The 16,969-nt window shown below is 37.7% G+C and overlaps 1 protein-coding gene across 5 annotated transcripts in view; it reads right to left on the reverse strand.

Annotated features, from left to right (window-relative positions):
* sipa1l1 (signal-induced proliferation-associated 1 like 1) overlaps positions 1-16,969 on the reverse strand; it is a 251,214-nt gene that overhangs the window by 194,428 nt on the left and 39,817 nt on the right. The window contains exon 1 of one of the 5 annotated variants that reach the window (XM_039741576.1): positions 1,595-2,092. The exons of the other annotated variants lie outside the window; for them this stretch is intronic. The gene's annotated coding sequence lies outside the window, so the exon portion shown is untranslated. Of the gene's footprint in view, positions 1-1,594; positions 2,093-16,969 lie in introns of those variants that run through there. 5 annotated transcript variants of the gene reach the window in all.

Here is a 16,969-nt window from a genome sequence, read left to right on the forward strand (position 1 = left end):
ACTTTATATCAGACACCGTAGCAGTAGCTTACTGCATACATAGATTGAATACCTCAAAACCTGGAAGCCTTATTGTACGTTTTGACAAATTACAATCTAAATTAAATTTGATGTCACTTCTCAGACTGAAACAAGAGATTATATTTGAAAATAACTGCATTCAAATTTCCCTGATTTCTCACCTTCAACAGCTGCTAAATGTGCCACATTTTACAGTATTAAACAACACTTATGGAAAGCCAAAATCAGATACAGCCTCTTGCATCCTGCTGAACTGAGAGTGGACATTCAAGGCAAGTTCTACATTTTTAGTTCTCTGGATGTAGCAGAAAAAGAACTAAGAAAATTGATCCCAACACTTTTTGAAATACAATCGTCAGTCGCATCGTGTCCTGGCAAGGCAAAGAAGATTTTACCTGCAATTTGGTCCATTCGCAATGAGACTTTCGCCATAATTGTACATTTATTTCCTTCTCAACTACTTTTACATTTCAATTACAATTATAATTATATGTTTTTCTCCCCAATGGGGACTGTTTATCATCATACACTTTGGTTTATTGTATTTGGATTGTACTATAATACGTTGTCTGCTTCTCCATGGGTACTGTTTAACATCATTCCCTCTACTTTAATCTTTTTACACCGTTGCTGAGGTCTTGTTTTGTTTTGGACATGTTCTGTCTTTAGGTATGTCAGAGGACTTCATGAAGTGTGTTTGAACCTCATGTGGAAAGGTAAAATGGGGGGTTCGGGTTTAGAGAAAGAGAGCAAGCAATTTCTAATCGATCATTTTAACCCTTACAATTGTAAGTCCCAACACAACAATAGGCTTCATAGCAATAACCCCTGGCAAAATTGGAAAATAACGTTAAAGCTATCTTATGTAATAATGTTCTACCTTAATTTAAGACTACAAACTGTGAAAAGCAAGTTATTAAACAAAGAAACCCAACATTAACTCACTAGAACACATCCGTTCAGTATTTATAAAAATAACCTTCAGAGTGTATTTAAATATTTCAAAATAAGAGCTCATATAATATATATCCAATATGGTGGTTTGTTCAATGTAATTTGCAATCAAATTCAAGCAAATAATACCACTATTAGCGAAACAGAGCATTGGATTTTATCACATTTGCCGTTTTTGTGTTGTTTGGAGGAAGCCCAGTTGAATACAGAGAGAAGGTGCCCAACCTATCATACCCAAGTCCTTGGACCGGCCCTAACCACTGTGCCATCTTTCCATCAGTTCTTATATATTATAACTAGGATACTCAATATGCTATATAGACATATACACAGACACGTGTATACAGTATACATATATGTGTGTGTATATGTATTCACAATATCTACACACATGCAAACACACTGACTGATGATACATTAGAGCCAAAACTGTGAAACAGAACTCAGAAATCAATAAGCGCGCTATTTACATTTTAACTGCAGGCTCAAGTGCCCATCTTTTAACGTTACAGGTGGCTTACAGAGAATTCTGTTTACTTTTTTAGCCAATCTGGCCATTCATTCACTATACAAAGATTTATAATTACAAATATATTAATTTTTAAACACCTAGAGATACCTGATCCATCTTCTTTAAAATCACTCCTGCCTTCTAGTTGAAGTATTCTCCAAGTAATTCTTAAAGCATGTCAGGATGTCTCAGATTCCCCAAAATGTTAACCTTCCTTTTCCTGATTTGCATAGAGAAAAAAATACTGAGCACAATCTTTGAAAGATCCAGTGAGCTTTACAACGCCCACGTTTGCTGTCATTAATCACAAGGCTGGCAGAAGTGAGTGAATCGGCAACACGCAGCCAGCCCTCTGTACTGATTTTAAGTCAGAAAAAGTCAAAGTAATTCCATCTCTTTCAAAAAAGGGCCACTTTGAAGCATTCTACCTTTGGTGGCTATTATCCATATCACTTGTGCACGGGTAAGACACATCACAGCCCTTCAAGCCCCATAAACTGCAAGTCCAGCCTAGCAATGCTGACTCCCCACTTGATGCTCTTTTGAAAGCATAGTGTTAAAAGATTCACAGCAGCAAGTCTCCTCCTAGAGAATGTGTTTGCAATGCTGGCACATGGTGAGTCACTGTGCTTTGAGTAAAGCCTTCCTAACAATGAGCTACAGCTGATTCTACCAGCCTCTCCACACAGACACTCCTGACGCACGTGTAGGTGGCTAGGGGGGTGGACATCTAAGAGTTTTTGGCTCTCTTTAACTCTTTCCATCTAATCTAAAACTAATATAAAAATCAAGAAAACACATAGCAGCAATTTCTGGGAATGAATAGACATTTAGCACAGTCACCCCACTTCATATAGGCAGAATACTAAGAGCTACCAACAGGCTGTTTAAAATAACTTGAGCTTTGCCTATATAGATAGTGGGAGTGAGGATGTTAACTCAAAACTAACAGGAAGAACACAGACGCCCACTAATTGTCAATGAATAGCTGGTGAAGCACAAGGCATGTGTAATTCAAAAGACCCCTCTCTTTGTTCACAGGTCACATCTTAAGGAAGGTGATGCCTGCTGCTTCAGGTTGAATTTAAAATACCAAAAACGAATGCACAGCTCTTATGGTAAATGCTTAAGGATGGCCTTTTGTGAAAAGATGTATTATAAAGGAAATTTAAGTCTGTTTAACTTTTGGCAGGACCCTTTACTAAAAATATATGGTGAAGGGTTGCCTAGCTAGCTAGAGAATTCCAGGTGATAGAAAACTCAAAATCAAAACGGTGCAGAGCAGGTTAAAATGCTTCCACATATCTCCAAAAAAAGGCATGACACCAGACTGATAATGAGAGCAGGTGTGTACAAAAGTGAGAGAAGATGGGGGTTTTAAGAGAAATGTATGGCCCAGCAGGAGTGAAAACTGCAAGCAACAGAAGGGAGTAGTTCATTATGTAAAATGTCCTGATGGAAGACTGACACTAGAGGGCAGTCAAACCAGCAGATACCAGGGGTTCCTGATATTCCAATGAGAGAGAGAGAGAGAGAGGAATCAGTTACTGAAACTGTTTATAGACACTTAATTCAGTACTTTTTAAGAAGCCCCTTTGGTAAAAATTCTAGCCTGCAATGTTTTTGGAAAGTCTCTACAAGGTTTGCATTCCTGGAAAAAGAGTTCTTGTCCCATCAGACCAGATAATCCTTTTCTTCATGTTCTGAGAGTCCTTTACATGCCATTTTTTATATCAATGAGGGCTGTCATATGCCTTTTACTCACAAGTGGCTTCCATTGAACTGATGGAGTTACACCAAAATGGTCATCCTTCTGATAGGGTCTCCCATCTCATCAGAGGACTTATGAAACTTTTTAAGACTGACCAGTGGGTTTTTGGTTATCTTACTGTCCAAGGCCCTTCTTGACTGATTACTCAGTTTGGTTCAGATGGTCAACTCTAGGAAGAGTCCTGATGGTTCCAAAGTTCTTCTATTTCACAATTAGTAAGGCTACTGTGTTCCTGGGAACATGCAAAGCTGTAGAAATGATTTCTGAACAGTGCCTCAACCCACTTTGATCGCGGAAGTCTACAGAAAGTTCCTTGGACTTCATGGCTTGGTTTTTGTCCTCACATGTAGTTCGACTTGTTGGGCTTTCTATACACACACACGTGCCTTCCTAAACGATGTCCAGTCGATTCAGTTTGCCACAGGTGGTCTCCAATAAAGTTTTAGACTCATCTCAAAGAGAAAACAGAATGAACCTGAGCTCAATTTGGAGTGTCACAGCAAAGGGTCTGAATATTTACATAAATAACAGGTATCTGTTTTTGATTTTTAATAAATATGCAAGCCTTTCTGAAGGCATGTCTTTACTTTGTCATTATGGGCCGTTGAGTGTAGAATGGGCAAAGTGGCAGATATTATCTATTTAAAATCAAATCTACAACACAATTAAGTGTGTAGAGAGAGTGTATTTGTCAGTAGGCAAGTGTTTGCTTATCTAGTTTGGAAGCTGAAACCATAACAGGTAAGGCTTTGATACATGATACCCAATATCACATTGTCATTTATTGGACCCACATATACAATGTAAGGGCTGTATATTAAGAATATAGGAAACACTGTACACAAACGTCATAGCTCTTAGCCATGAAGGCAGGAAAAAAAGTAACAATAAATTGTACTCAACGCATCAAAAGCAAATATTATGAAAGTTATAAGACAAAAACAGCACAGTCTACAATTTTACAGTAACTCCCAGGTAATAAATCACTTGTAAGAAAACACTGAACAGCCTGCACTTTTATCAACACAACTGCAGGAAATCCCACCAAAGAAATGAAGAAACACGTGGACGCCGCTAGCAAAGTCTGCTGACGGTCCCTGCAGCTGTGCCTTGGCAGAATGACATGCATTCCACACAAGTGGATCACTGGCAGAAAGTAAAGCGACTGAGCAACATCAGCCACAGCAGGTTTAATGCACAAAGCAGCTGTGGAGGGTCATCCTTCCCGTCTTCTTCACAGATAATGGAAAGGGTTTTACAATTAAGTGCTGCAAGTATTCTAATTCCAGGGAGTCTTGGATATGCTCAGAAGGCGAATCTGGTGAGCCTCGGGGCACTTTGAAACATCAGTAACTGTATGAGAGAGCAGTTGGCATAGAATAGCCTTTATAACAAATGTTAAATTTAAGAACTTACTGACACCAACCTCAGATGTTCTTTTTCTACCATATTTTGAACAGCGGCTTAGCATGCACTAAACATTCAAGTTTCATTCTGGTATTCATTGTGGCTTACCTTTTTTGCATTTAGTAAATGGTATGCAGATATACAATAGTATTGACTTTTTTTAAAAAAAATTAAGGGTTTGCTTTAATAAAGAATGTTATGTCATTAGTTGATTTCAGTTACTGGCACATCTACACAGAGCAATGAAACTACCAATATAGACCCAACATGCACCACAGCTCCACTGTCCATGTCCAGTGGTCCCTCATTTTATTCTGCTGGTTACGTATAACATAACTAAATAGTAAGTTGTGCTGAGTGAAACTGGCGAATTTCCTTTTGTATACAGTTTGGCACTGCTGAAGCTAAACTTAATTTTGCATATGGTATTGCGACAGCAAAACTCACTGAAAAGGGTGTTTTAGAGTTTGAAGGAAAAGATCACTGCTCCTTGAAAGACTGGCAAAACCAAACACCCATTTTGCACCTGTACATTTCTGAGGAAAGGGTCTAGATGAAAATAAACCGGGAAAGACGGTCTTTTGGAAATTCAACATGGTTAAACACAAACTATGATGAGACAAAAAGGCAAAAGCTAAAGAAAAGACTAAAGTTGTAATCTGGCGACGCGATGGCATTGATAACTACATTAGTTGAGAGGAAAATGCTGTTTGCTAGATGAGATCCCACTTCGGTGGTACAAAGCTTTGTGGGCATATAACTTCACTGCCACCCATTCTATCTGTGGCACTTTAGCAGTCACGGTGCTCATGATCTACGGCTGGTATTAGCACTTGTCCCATAGCATTGTAATTATGAAGCATACCATATGTCATGATGCTGAAAGGCATGCTTCAAGAAAGTTACCACAACCCAAAATGCATTGATAGATTTATGCTGTTGCTTCTGAATAATGTGTTTATTTAGTCTTTATAAATACACACACACATAGTACTGGCACTTTTGCAAATAAGGTCATAACAGCACAACTGCTGGCCTAACACTTCTCCAGAGGAAGCGGACTACATCCACATTTTTTCCACTTCATCGAGAAATCCAGCAGTCTGCTTGCAATCTGCCAGGCCTTACTTGGCAGGACTCATGACAAAAAGCAGATCGATATGATGAGTAAATGACAACACTTCTAAAATTAAAAAAATAAATAAATAAAAAACTACACACATGCCGAAGTGAAACTTTTCTTCTCCACAGTCTCTAAATGATAATGATAGAGAAATTTAGCTTTGCTTATTCATTCTGCCCCAGAATTATAATATGCATGCTACTTTTAGGGCATTCATTCTTCAACATGTTACATTTCCTCTCTCCACACCATACCATGCATTATACTAGATGCTAGCCTATGCATCTATAAATACATTTTAGAGTCATACAGTACGTGATGATGAACGGAACTGCAATAAAGGTATATCTAGTTAGCAAAAGCAAAACATTTGGGATGGTTTCATTAATAAATGTCACATTGTTTGCATTCCCACCAAAAACGGATGTCACATTTTCAACATGTGTACCTTTTTACCCCACTCATTTATTTCTTTGAATCATTCACTGAGAATGAATTCACTGACCAAGCTCAAGACTTAACTGACATTTGGCTGTGTTGATATGCCAAAGATCACTAATCTAACAACAAATAACAGATTGAGAGGCTATAAAATGATACTCATTATTACAGTGTAACTCTTGTGGTTTGAGAATATTTAAGTAGGTAGGAGAGGACAGTCACTTTGAATTGGTAAATGGTTTGTTGCCTCTGTTGTTTGTTTCATGTGTGCAGTACTTGAAATCGATATGGGAGCAAAAAGCGCAAGGGGGCTCAGTTCATCAGAAGAAATAAACAAATGATATCAAATCAGCCATTTTCTAAGAGAATTTGTGCCCTCATGTTTCACTTTTTCGTCCACATAGTAAACTAAATTAGGGTAACTGAAATGAAATTGCCTTTCTGTATAAAATTTACTACTGTCTGTTATTAATAGCCAGTTAGTCTTAGGCATCTGTCACCTGCCGGAGGTTTTTGACAAGCATGAAGAAAAAAAGAAAAAACTCATAAAAATGGTTGACTTAAGATAGTTGGCTCTTTGGATTATTGTAGAAAGCTCTCATTTTGATATTTAAAAGCTAACAGTTTGCAACTTTGCTCACTGTTTTCAGCACTTTCTGGCACAATTCTTTTGTGCTTATTTGTGGTAAATCTTTAGTGGCATTCTGGCCTTTTTCTGCTGCTTAGGTCTAGTCTAAGCAGACAGGCACTCACTCAGCTCAAGCAGGAGAGGTTGAGTGAAGCAAGTCCTTGTCAACTCTATTACAGATTTAGCACCACATGCTTTTCACTTTTCACATCCCCTCCCATCACTACAGATCACCCAGGGAGAACCCGAGAAAAGTTTTGTGTATAGTTCTTTTTTTATCTAGTCTAATCATGGCAACTCCTATCTCTATTGAATGCCTTTACAATTTTCCTGTGTAGGTTAAGTGCCATTTTTCCAATAGTAACAGTTTAATAGCTTGGTATCTGGAGCATTTTTAATGAGGCTGTTTTCACAGTGTAGGATGGCCTGTGTCACCTAGTAGACAAAAAATGTACCCAAAGCAGTGTTTCTCTCGGTACCCAACAAAGAAATGTAAAATCTAGGAGGTCCGTAGTCAGTAATTTTACAGTATAATTTTCTTTTTCTTTTACACTTATAGTCATACATCTAACTCTCGTAACATTTAAGACATAGAATTTCTTTCTCAAAGTTTAAGGAAATTTTTCCAAAAATGCAACAGGACCAGGACACAAAGAAACATTTTATATAAAAAAGTACTAAATACTGCCATAGTATTTAGTATTTATTAAAAAAATAAAACTGCACTTTTAGGTACCTTTAAATAATAATCATTTGAAGATGAAACTTTTACTAAAAACAACATGCACTAGAGTGGGGGTCTCCAACTCCAGACCCGGAGCACTACCATGGCTGCAGGTTTTCATTCTAACACTTTCCTTATTTAGTGACCAGTTTTTGCTGCTAAATCACTTCTGTTCCCATCATTATAATTGACTTGTTTTTTTAAGATTTACTCATCTGAATTGCTTCATTGTTTCCTTAAACTCCATGCAAACAGAAATGAGATGTGAACTGAGCCAACTGATAACCACCTAAGTCACGGCCTCAAGCTCCAATCTACTTCAACCATTTTCTTAGTTACAAGTTAACTCTTGTTATGAATTAAACCCATTTTTTAATTCCATGGCTTGTTGGTGCTCTTCTTGTGCCACAGCTGACTTTCCAAAACTGTTGAGTTTCTTTTTTTAAGAGCACTGTGAAAATGTTTGGTGGACATGACCAGATCAATATTCACCTTTTTTCATTTTCAGATGTTGTATGATGGACACAGGTTACCGCTCATCTGTTGGCTCGATTTGCATCTCATTATTGCTTAGCTACTAATTAAAGAAAAAAGAAACAATTGAGGGGTCCAGAGTCTTAAATAGCAAGTCAGTTAAAATGAAGGCTTAATACGTTAGACTGTAAACCTGCAGCTACAGTTGCGCTCCAGGACTGGAGTTGAAGACCCCGGAGATAGGCAAGAAAAGACCGCAAGCAATCCACTTCGGCTCAGTTTAAAAACCTCTCACAATGATCTGCTCTTAATTCTCATCTGGGAAATCTGCATATTCCATTACATAATCAACATATCTGATAAATGATTCACAGTTAAATTAACAAATGTGTGCTGCCAACATAGGCACAGGCTCCAAATCTCTCTCCTCCATGACTCGATATTAGATAGCATGATTCAGAAAATAGCTGGATGGATATGCTTACTAGGACCTGTTAAGATGCTTTATTTCAGCAAATATCGCAAATACTGTAAATGCAAGCAAAAGATGGAAAATATAAGTTATAACTAACCATAGGATAAGAAACAAGGCTTAAGTATAATTGATTCAACAAGCATATTCTCACTAGTTTTAGGCATGGGGGGCAGGGGGGTGTACCAGTAAAAGTTATTTGTGGTTCTAACTTTCTGAAATGTTAATGATTTGTGAAGATTCATTGTGCTCAACAAGCAACTGCTTAAAAAGTCAGTGAAGTCAGACAGACAATCCAGCTGTCTGGCCAGTCTCCAGAGAATGTGCTTCCTCTGTCTGGAGTGGTGGGGCAGTGTGTAGGCCACACACCAACATCACTGCCATTTCAAGTGTTCTGTCATAGTCTAAAAGGTAGTATGGGCACAAAGGGAGGTTTGGAGTAGACTTGGAAGCCAGGCCATGAATCCCTGTTACGCATGACTTCTTGAACAGAAATTAAATATAGAGGTTTGGTTCTTTTTCCACAAAGATTAATTTCCCACGCTGTGATAACCCTTTGGATATATAAGATGTATTGTGTTCCATTTGTTTCCTATCTTCAGGAGCTGACTGTACAAATGAACTAGGGCGGCGATGACAGATAACGAGTGGGGAAAACCTGTGGTGAGAAGTCTTCAGGTTTTGGCTTCTTCTTTCTATATGGATGCTAAGTACAACCAAGAAAAAATGTTGCCAACGAATGTTGCTATCCATTAGTTGGCTTCCTACATACATCACTTCCTTGACCAAGGACAATGTTAATCACACTTCAAAATATGGTGAAAATCCTAAGACGAAAGAACTCAAAAGTGTGATCAAAGGACTACAACTGTGATATGGGGGCATTGGGAAAAGAGTGATCCTTTTGTCACACTCACTTAGGGATAACCTTTGACAGAACTTTATTTGTTCTCAGGAGGAAATGACAGACAGACAGACAGAAAGAGAGAAAGAAAGAAAATGAATGATTCGGTGGCTTAAAGTCTTTACTGTGAGTGTGTAAGAAAGAAGATGTGCAGCATTATTCATAAAGGCACTCAGGGCGCACCCTGTATCTGAGTCTGTCCTTTTAATTAATTTGTTAATTCAATGGACCTCTTTTGAAGAGATGTTACTGGCCCAGTACACCACACTGGCCATCACAGAGCTATAGAAGATGTGAAGGATGTCACTTTCCACATGAACGGAGCACAGTCTCCTAATAACAAAAATAGTCTGCCCTTTCTTCTCTAGTTCTTGTGTGTTTCAAAACCAGTCCAACCTGTCATTAATGTGGAATCCCAAGTACTTGTAGGTGTGGACCACCTTTACATCCACTCCATAAATACTGACCGGACATAGAGGCTCTTTGGTGCAGTCAAATAAGTCAAAGCAATTCCATGGTTTTGCTGATTTTAAGTTGCAAATGGTTCTCAAAGTTACCCACCTGACTCATCTACCCTGTCTCATTCCCCTTATCAATACACCCCGCAACTGCAGAATCATCTGAGAAATTCTGCAAGTTACCTGACTTGCTATTTTATTTATAGTTGGTGGTGTACAGAGTGAGGAGAAAAGGTGACAGGTCTGTTCCTTGTGGTGCTTCAGTGCTGTTCACAGTGCTTGAGACTCACAAAGTGTGGTCTGTCCGACAGAAAGTCCATTACCCAGGACACCATAGGCTTGTCCACTTAGCAGCCCTCTCAGTGTCACTTTCTTCTGTTAGCTCAAAATCTGTATTTGACATTGCAGATTCAAAGACACTAACAATCAGCAAAACATCTCTTGCAAACTTTTCCTTTTAATGGTAGTGATATAATAAAGAAAAAGGCGGCTTAAAATCTGCAGTAGTTTATCTTAAGGTTTCTCTGGCTGTCTAGCAGACAGAAATCAAATAATCCACTCTAGGCAACTTTTTTCAACACTTAACAATCTAATGTAAAAAGAACAGTTGTTTGTTTTACCGTGCACTTATTTTGGCATCATGTTACTCCAGATACATGGAGGTGTTTTGCAGATCTGTTTTTACATATCCCTTCCACTATCAGCATTTTCATAATTTTGAATGGTTACATTGTCTTGTCATTGTTAAAACAAATAATGTTCTGTTTCTTAAATATGCCCTTTCACAGTACATTTTAGGACTCATTATTTCACTCTCTGCTCTGCCTTTGGATCTAAAGTTGCACTAAGAATAGATTTCTAAATGCTTCTCTAATAACCTTAAACAATTATAATGTTCCCAATCCTGTTATGATTCACTCTAGCACCTGAGATTCCATTCAAATACGAACAGCATAAGCATCCTGATTATCTGATTATTATCAATTGATTGCAGCATTATTAAGCATGATACATTCTGCAGGACATAACGGTATACAGTATTTCCATACTTTGTTCTAGGTTTGATTAAATTTTATGCCTGTTCTCTTTAAAATGCATTACTTTATTTAATATAAGGGTTTGGCATGGTGGACAATGAATAGCAGTGTAGCCTCACAGCTCCACGGACCTCAATTCAAATATCACCCCATCTGTGGAGTTTGTATTATCTCCCTGTTCACACCACCCTAAAGTGTACAAGTACATTTATTTACGCACCCTCACAATTTGCCTGGGGGCAGTGTTTTCTGTGATGGATTTCATGGACCTTAGCCAGATGCCATCTAGATATTGTACATTTAGGTACCTTGAGATACACAAGTTGTATAAATGTGTCAGAACCTAGAGAATCTGGAGCACACTCAGCCATGGTAATGTCCAATTATAACATATAACTCCAGAAGTAGTTAATATATAGAAGAACACTGAAGAGACAGTGCCTTCTATGTGGATTTAACCTCACAAACCAGCCTAGGGTCAGCATTTGAAAAAACAGGTGCCACAAAAGTAATCTGTACAGAGGTTCTGGAACGGATACTAAAGAAGCATAAGAAGGCCTTAGTTGATGGAAAGGTTTACACTACTTAAACACGACAATCTTCAGAGTTGATGATGAAAACTTTTAAAATTAATAGCAGTTTATTCTGAATATTAAAGTATTATATCACAACTTGCAGAATTCAGGTAGGACTCTTTCCTCCACATTGTCCAACTCAAAGCTCTCGCATCAAAAGCTGCTGACACAAAATTTATGAATGGGAAACTTGGACTTCCCATCAATCTCATAGTATGTGAACAAAGTATAACTGCAAGGACTAATGAAGGTTTCCGATGACGCCAGAGAGTAACATGTATGTTTACTTCCCTTTCAGCACTGAGGTCAACAACCTGGATCAGAGGTGTCAAACTCAATTTTATTGAGGGCTAAAAATTACACTATACATACTCAATGGGGGCTGAATTCCATGGCAGATTTAGACATCATGGAGCTCTATGAACATGGGCAGTATTATTTAACCAGAAAAATAGAACTAATTTTGTCGAGCTCAAAAAGCTTGTATCCTATCAACGTCACATCAGGTTTCACATACGATGTGCCATTCACGTCTCTTTTGTCCAGAGGTTCTCAAACTCAGTCCTGAGTTTTTTATTTGGACTCTTAGCCTAATGAAACAAGCTGTAATTTCCCAGTTTTCATGTTTTGAGGTCACTGTAGACATAATTAGACTATATTTCATATATTTTTTTTTTTATTCGAACGTACCAAGTATTCATTGTTTTGTTACATGGGAAACACATTATTTTTACAGTTTTCATTTTCCATTATTCACTGACGAGTGTGTCAGTGGGGTTGACGCTGAAGTAGTTGTAAGCCCCTCAGCATTCATTGTCGTGAAACTGCTGGGAACAAAAACTTGCAGCCACAACAAACTCCCAGGACTAAATTTGTGAACTGCTGCTATTGTAAAGAAATGTACTATAATTAACAGGGAATTGACTGGAAATCCGGTCAGGAAGCAATCAAAACACAGTCAGAGCGGTGAACGCGTAATATCTGAAAAATTAATGCTGTTTGACACCCACAACCCTATCATGGTTACAATATAACTGTTAAATTAAACTAGAGGTGATCAATTAAAGGACGCTGTTTGGCAAAGCTGTTTACACAGGATTAGTAGGCATTACTTTTAATTAAATACAAAATCATGATAAACAATTACAAAAGTTGTCTTTTATTTATAGATCTGTTTATTAAAATATTCTAAAGTGTTTATTGTTAGAATTTTTTACTTTTAGAATATAATATGAAAAACCTATTTTCATAGGTTTTAGGTTGACCTAGGTTGACTTAAAAATGTAAGATAATATGTGGATTTGACATTAAATAATACATTTTATTTATATAGCGCCTTTCCCATATATTATATAGCGTCGACAGTTTAAGAGAAAAAGGCTGGGTATACAGTATATAGCATTGTAGAGCCAGATAAATAAATGAATTTATTTTATATATATTATTTTAACAGACATTCCATGTTTTAATTCAGCATCTTCATGAGTCTATGGAAAAACACACATACATAAAATATCCTTACCCATTACAACAACTAATTGATATTGCAACACTACGTAAATGTAAAAATACATGTTTATTTGTATTAAATAATTTTTAACCATTAGTTGTACTGCAGTATTTACTGTTTAGTTAAAACTTTATTTAACTTATATTACAAATGTTGTTTTTTTTTTTTAACATTGTATTAATCAGCCATTCCTAATTCTTGAGGTGTAATTCTATATATGAACCAGACTTACAAAGTGCTCGTTTCTCATCAGTTTTCTACTGTATGATACACACAGAAATAATAAACATAGTACATCCCCTTTAATTGGTCTTGCATTAAAGTGTCAATTACTTTATAAAAACGTTCATCACACAGAACAGAGTGCTCAATCACTAGAGTTGCAGCCCTTTTTTATTGTTGGGGAGTTATAATGGAAGGTCAGTCATTTTTGACTTTTTCACTGTAAGCACACTGCACAGCCATTGGAAGGAGGCATTTGATAACGGTAAAGGGTCATCCATGTAATTTATGTGGTCTAGCGCTATAAGTAACAGACGCAGCTTTGGTTTCTGTGTGTGCTTTTGACACATCGTTCATCTGAAGTTGACAGTTGAAGAGCATTTTCTGTATGCACTGCTGAACAAGCAGTTTTCTTTAAAAGTCACAAGACTAGCTGAGCAGAGTTACTCTGGTAGCACTACATGCATTTCTCTCAGTTTCTTGTTAAATACTCTGAGCTCTGGTAAGGTCCAGAATATGTTAGTGCAGCTTGTTACAAAAGCAACACCACAAAGAGAAACGGGCATTCGAAGTAAATCCTGAATCAAGTTACTATTTTGAAGAGATTTTAATCACACATGTGCAAGGGGAGTGGAGAGAAGAAAATCAGTTGGGCAATGGAAATTCCCTAAGGATTTTACAGTTATATAGAAATTGAGAAAATCTGACATGGATGAGAATTGGGGAAAAAAAAGGAGTTCCCCAAACAAATTTATTCAGTAGAATGATTAATTAAATTGACACTTGTGGCCTCAATATCTACTATCAAGACTGAAAAGACAATTATGATTATTTGTTTTAGATAGGATCACAAGTGTTACTCTCCACATTTGAACCTGTCAAAGACCAATTTATGAGAACAGTCAGCATGTTTGCAGCCCAGACACATCAATAGTGTGATAACATTTAACAATATGTATAGGTAAAAGTGAGGAAATGAAATCAAGTAAATTCTTTTTCAGGCACTTACATTTCATTTGTTGTCATTTTTGACATGAAGACTTAAGGCCATTGATGATCTAAACATTAGATGTTTCTTCAAATGCAGCTTTGCTTCAGTTCTCTCTGCCTAGTTTTGCCTTCATACAGGCATTGCTCCAAAAGGGAGATTAAACAGACCACCTACATGTAGCTCCACAAACTGTTATTTTAAATCACTTTTATCCATTTTTGTTTGCTTAAGGCAAAGGTTGGAGGGAGAGAGAAACGAAAAAAGAACAAAAAAAAGCAATTCAGGCTTCAGAATTCCCAACTGAACATCCACACAAGAGTTGCATCTTAAAAAATGTGGATCCCAATTTCAGCTTTTTTTTTGGGTTTACACTGCAGAGAAGAATATTATGGCTTCTGTGAGACATGCCCAAAAATTCAGAATTTTATTGAGTGAAACTGATGGTGTAAATGTAGCCTTTGGCACATGCGTAAATGAACTGTTCGGAGAACAGCATGTATATCATGAAGCAAGGTGATGACAGCATGTTGATGGCTACGCTTCACTGTGTCAAGGCCTTAAGGATGTCTGAAGATTAAAGGAAAAAAATTGATGCAGCCAAGTACAAAGAAATACTAAACCGTAATCTTAAACTCGAGATGTTGAGGAATACTAAATTTGCAGAATGATGCACCCAACCAATCCCACAGTGAAGTGTCTTCAAAGCAGAAAGTCCATGTTGGGAAGGTACCCAGTCAATGCAATAGTCAGGATGACCTCAATACAGTCAAGAATATGTGGTAGAAATGTATGCCCTGGCTAACCATGTCCCTCTTTAAGGAATGGTGATGTGCACAAAGTACACATCTGTTTGTCTCTTATCCCTGAAAAATTGATATATGCTGATCAGGGAAAAGGTAGTGCTGTTGCGACCACGGTGTATATTTGAAAAGGTAAAGAGTCTAAAAGGCATTTTCACACTCCTAGTCCAGTTGCTTTGTTTCGAATCGGGTGACGTGTCAATAGTTTGTTTCAATTACCAGTTAGGTTTGGTTGTGTTTCACACTGCAAACTTTCATGCAATCTAAACATATCAATAAACATTCCGTAGAAGTTACATGGACTAATTCATTGGGCAATTGTTTTCCTGGGAAAAAATATCATGGTGGGTATTTGCACCCTGCTACATTTTCCATCATTATTAAACAGAAGACTACTTGAAAAGTATGCTTTGCAAAGTTTATGAGTTTTTTTTTCTCTTTTATTTCACCTTATACAATTTCTTGTAGTAGGAATTTTTTAGTTTTCGCATACCCCTTGGAGTCAGAGCACAGGGTCAGCCATTGTACAGCGCCACTGGAGCAATTGCAGGTTAAGGGTCTTGCTCAAGGGCCCAGCAGAGTAGGATCTCTTTTGGCAGTGATGGGGATTCAAACTGGCAACCTTCTGGATACCAGCACAGATCCTTAGCCTCAGAGCCAACACTCCGCCCTGGACACATTTCAAATAGCCAAGTGTACAACACAAGACGAACTCTGTTGATGACATCCACGGTTTTATGGCAGTAGACTTGTCACATCATTTTCATTTAACTATATGATGTTGCACATTGACTCTCCAGTACTGACAATACGAACTTAACCTCAATTTAGCTCATCTCAAATCACATGCCTTCTGTCTTATCTCTTGTACATATTTGTTATTAATGTTTATTTTGGTGAGTGGTGACTAGCATGTTCGTGTTATTGTGTGGATTGGGAGGACATCCCAACTCCATCCATGGCGTATTTATGGAGTAACATTAGGATGTCTGATCAGCACTGTCACAATGCACTGCTGTTCGTTTCTTGCCACCTCTGTGCTTGTTTTGTTTGACACGATGTATTTAAAAAAAAAAAAAAAACATGGTCAACTACCGTCCAATCACACACACAAAAGGATCTGAGACTGAATCAGGTGCTGCTTTGATAGAACAAGTAATAGGGTGAGTTGTTTCTTGCGAATTCTGGTAAATTGGTGCCTGTGTGTGTATTCATTTTACTTTTAGTGTGGTTTCTAATGCTTAATGTTAATACTCCACTCATTGTATGATTGAAATTCCCCAATTACCGACAGCAGGCTCTCAGCGTGATTACCACATTACACAACATGTAACGCGTAATGCACAGTATTTCATGTAGTTAAATCAGTCTAGTGTCAGATCACATTCAGACCTCATGTGAATCACACCATGGTTCACTTTAAACTGCACCAATACCACCCTTCCCAAAGAGTCTTGGTACAGTTGTTTTGGTATGCACCAGAGTTCGATTGCCATGTTTACATGTGCCAAACAAACCAGACTATTGAGAAAATCACACCGGGGTATGAAAAAACCTGGCACAAATGAATTAGGTGTGAAAACCTCTCAAGTTACTACAATACATCGTGAATTTAAAAGTGGACTAGAGTTAAATCAGTACTAAAATTTTCATTTCGGTACTGATACCTGCTATTAGACTTCAGTACCTGTACCATATTGATTCAGAAACAAAACACACAACTCCAAAACCCCTCATCTTACTCCAGCTTGCATGGCGCACATACACTTGCTTACCTGAACTATGCACTGCTTTCCTTTTAATGCGTTCTCAGTAGGTTTAGAGGGACAGATCCGTGTAAGTTCTCTACTGCGTCAAAGCAATAAAGATGGGGGGCCATTTGTGAACTTCCTGTCACGTCAACACTTGCAAGTGATTGCATCTAAGCAATATTGTCCCTCATGAAG

This window comes from Polypterus senegalus, chromosome 18 (genome assembly GCF_016835505.1).
Source record: "Polypterus senegalus isolate Bchr_013 chromosome 18, ASM1683550v1, whole genome shotgun sequence".
NCBI lineage: Eukaryota > Metazoa > Chordata > Cladistia > Polypteriformes > Polypteridae > Polypterus > Polypterus senegalus.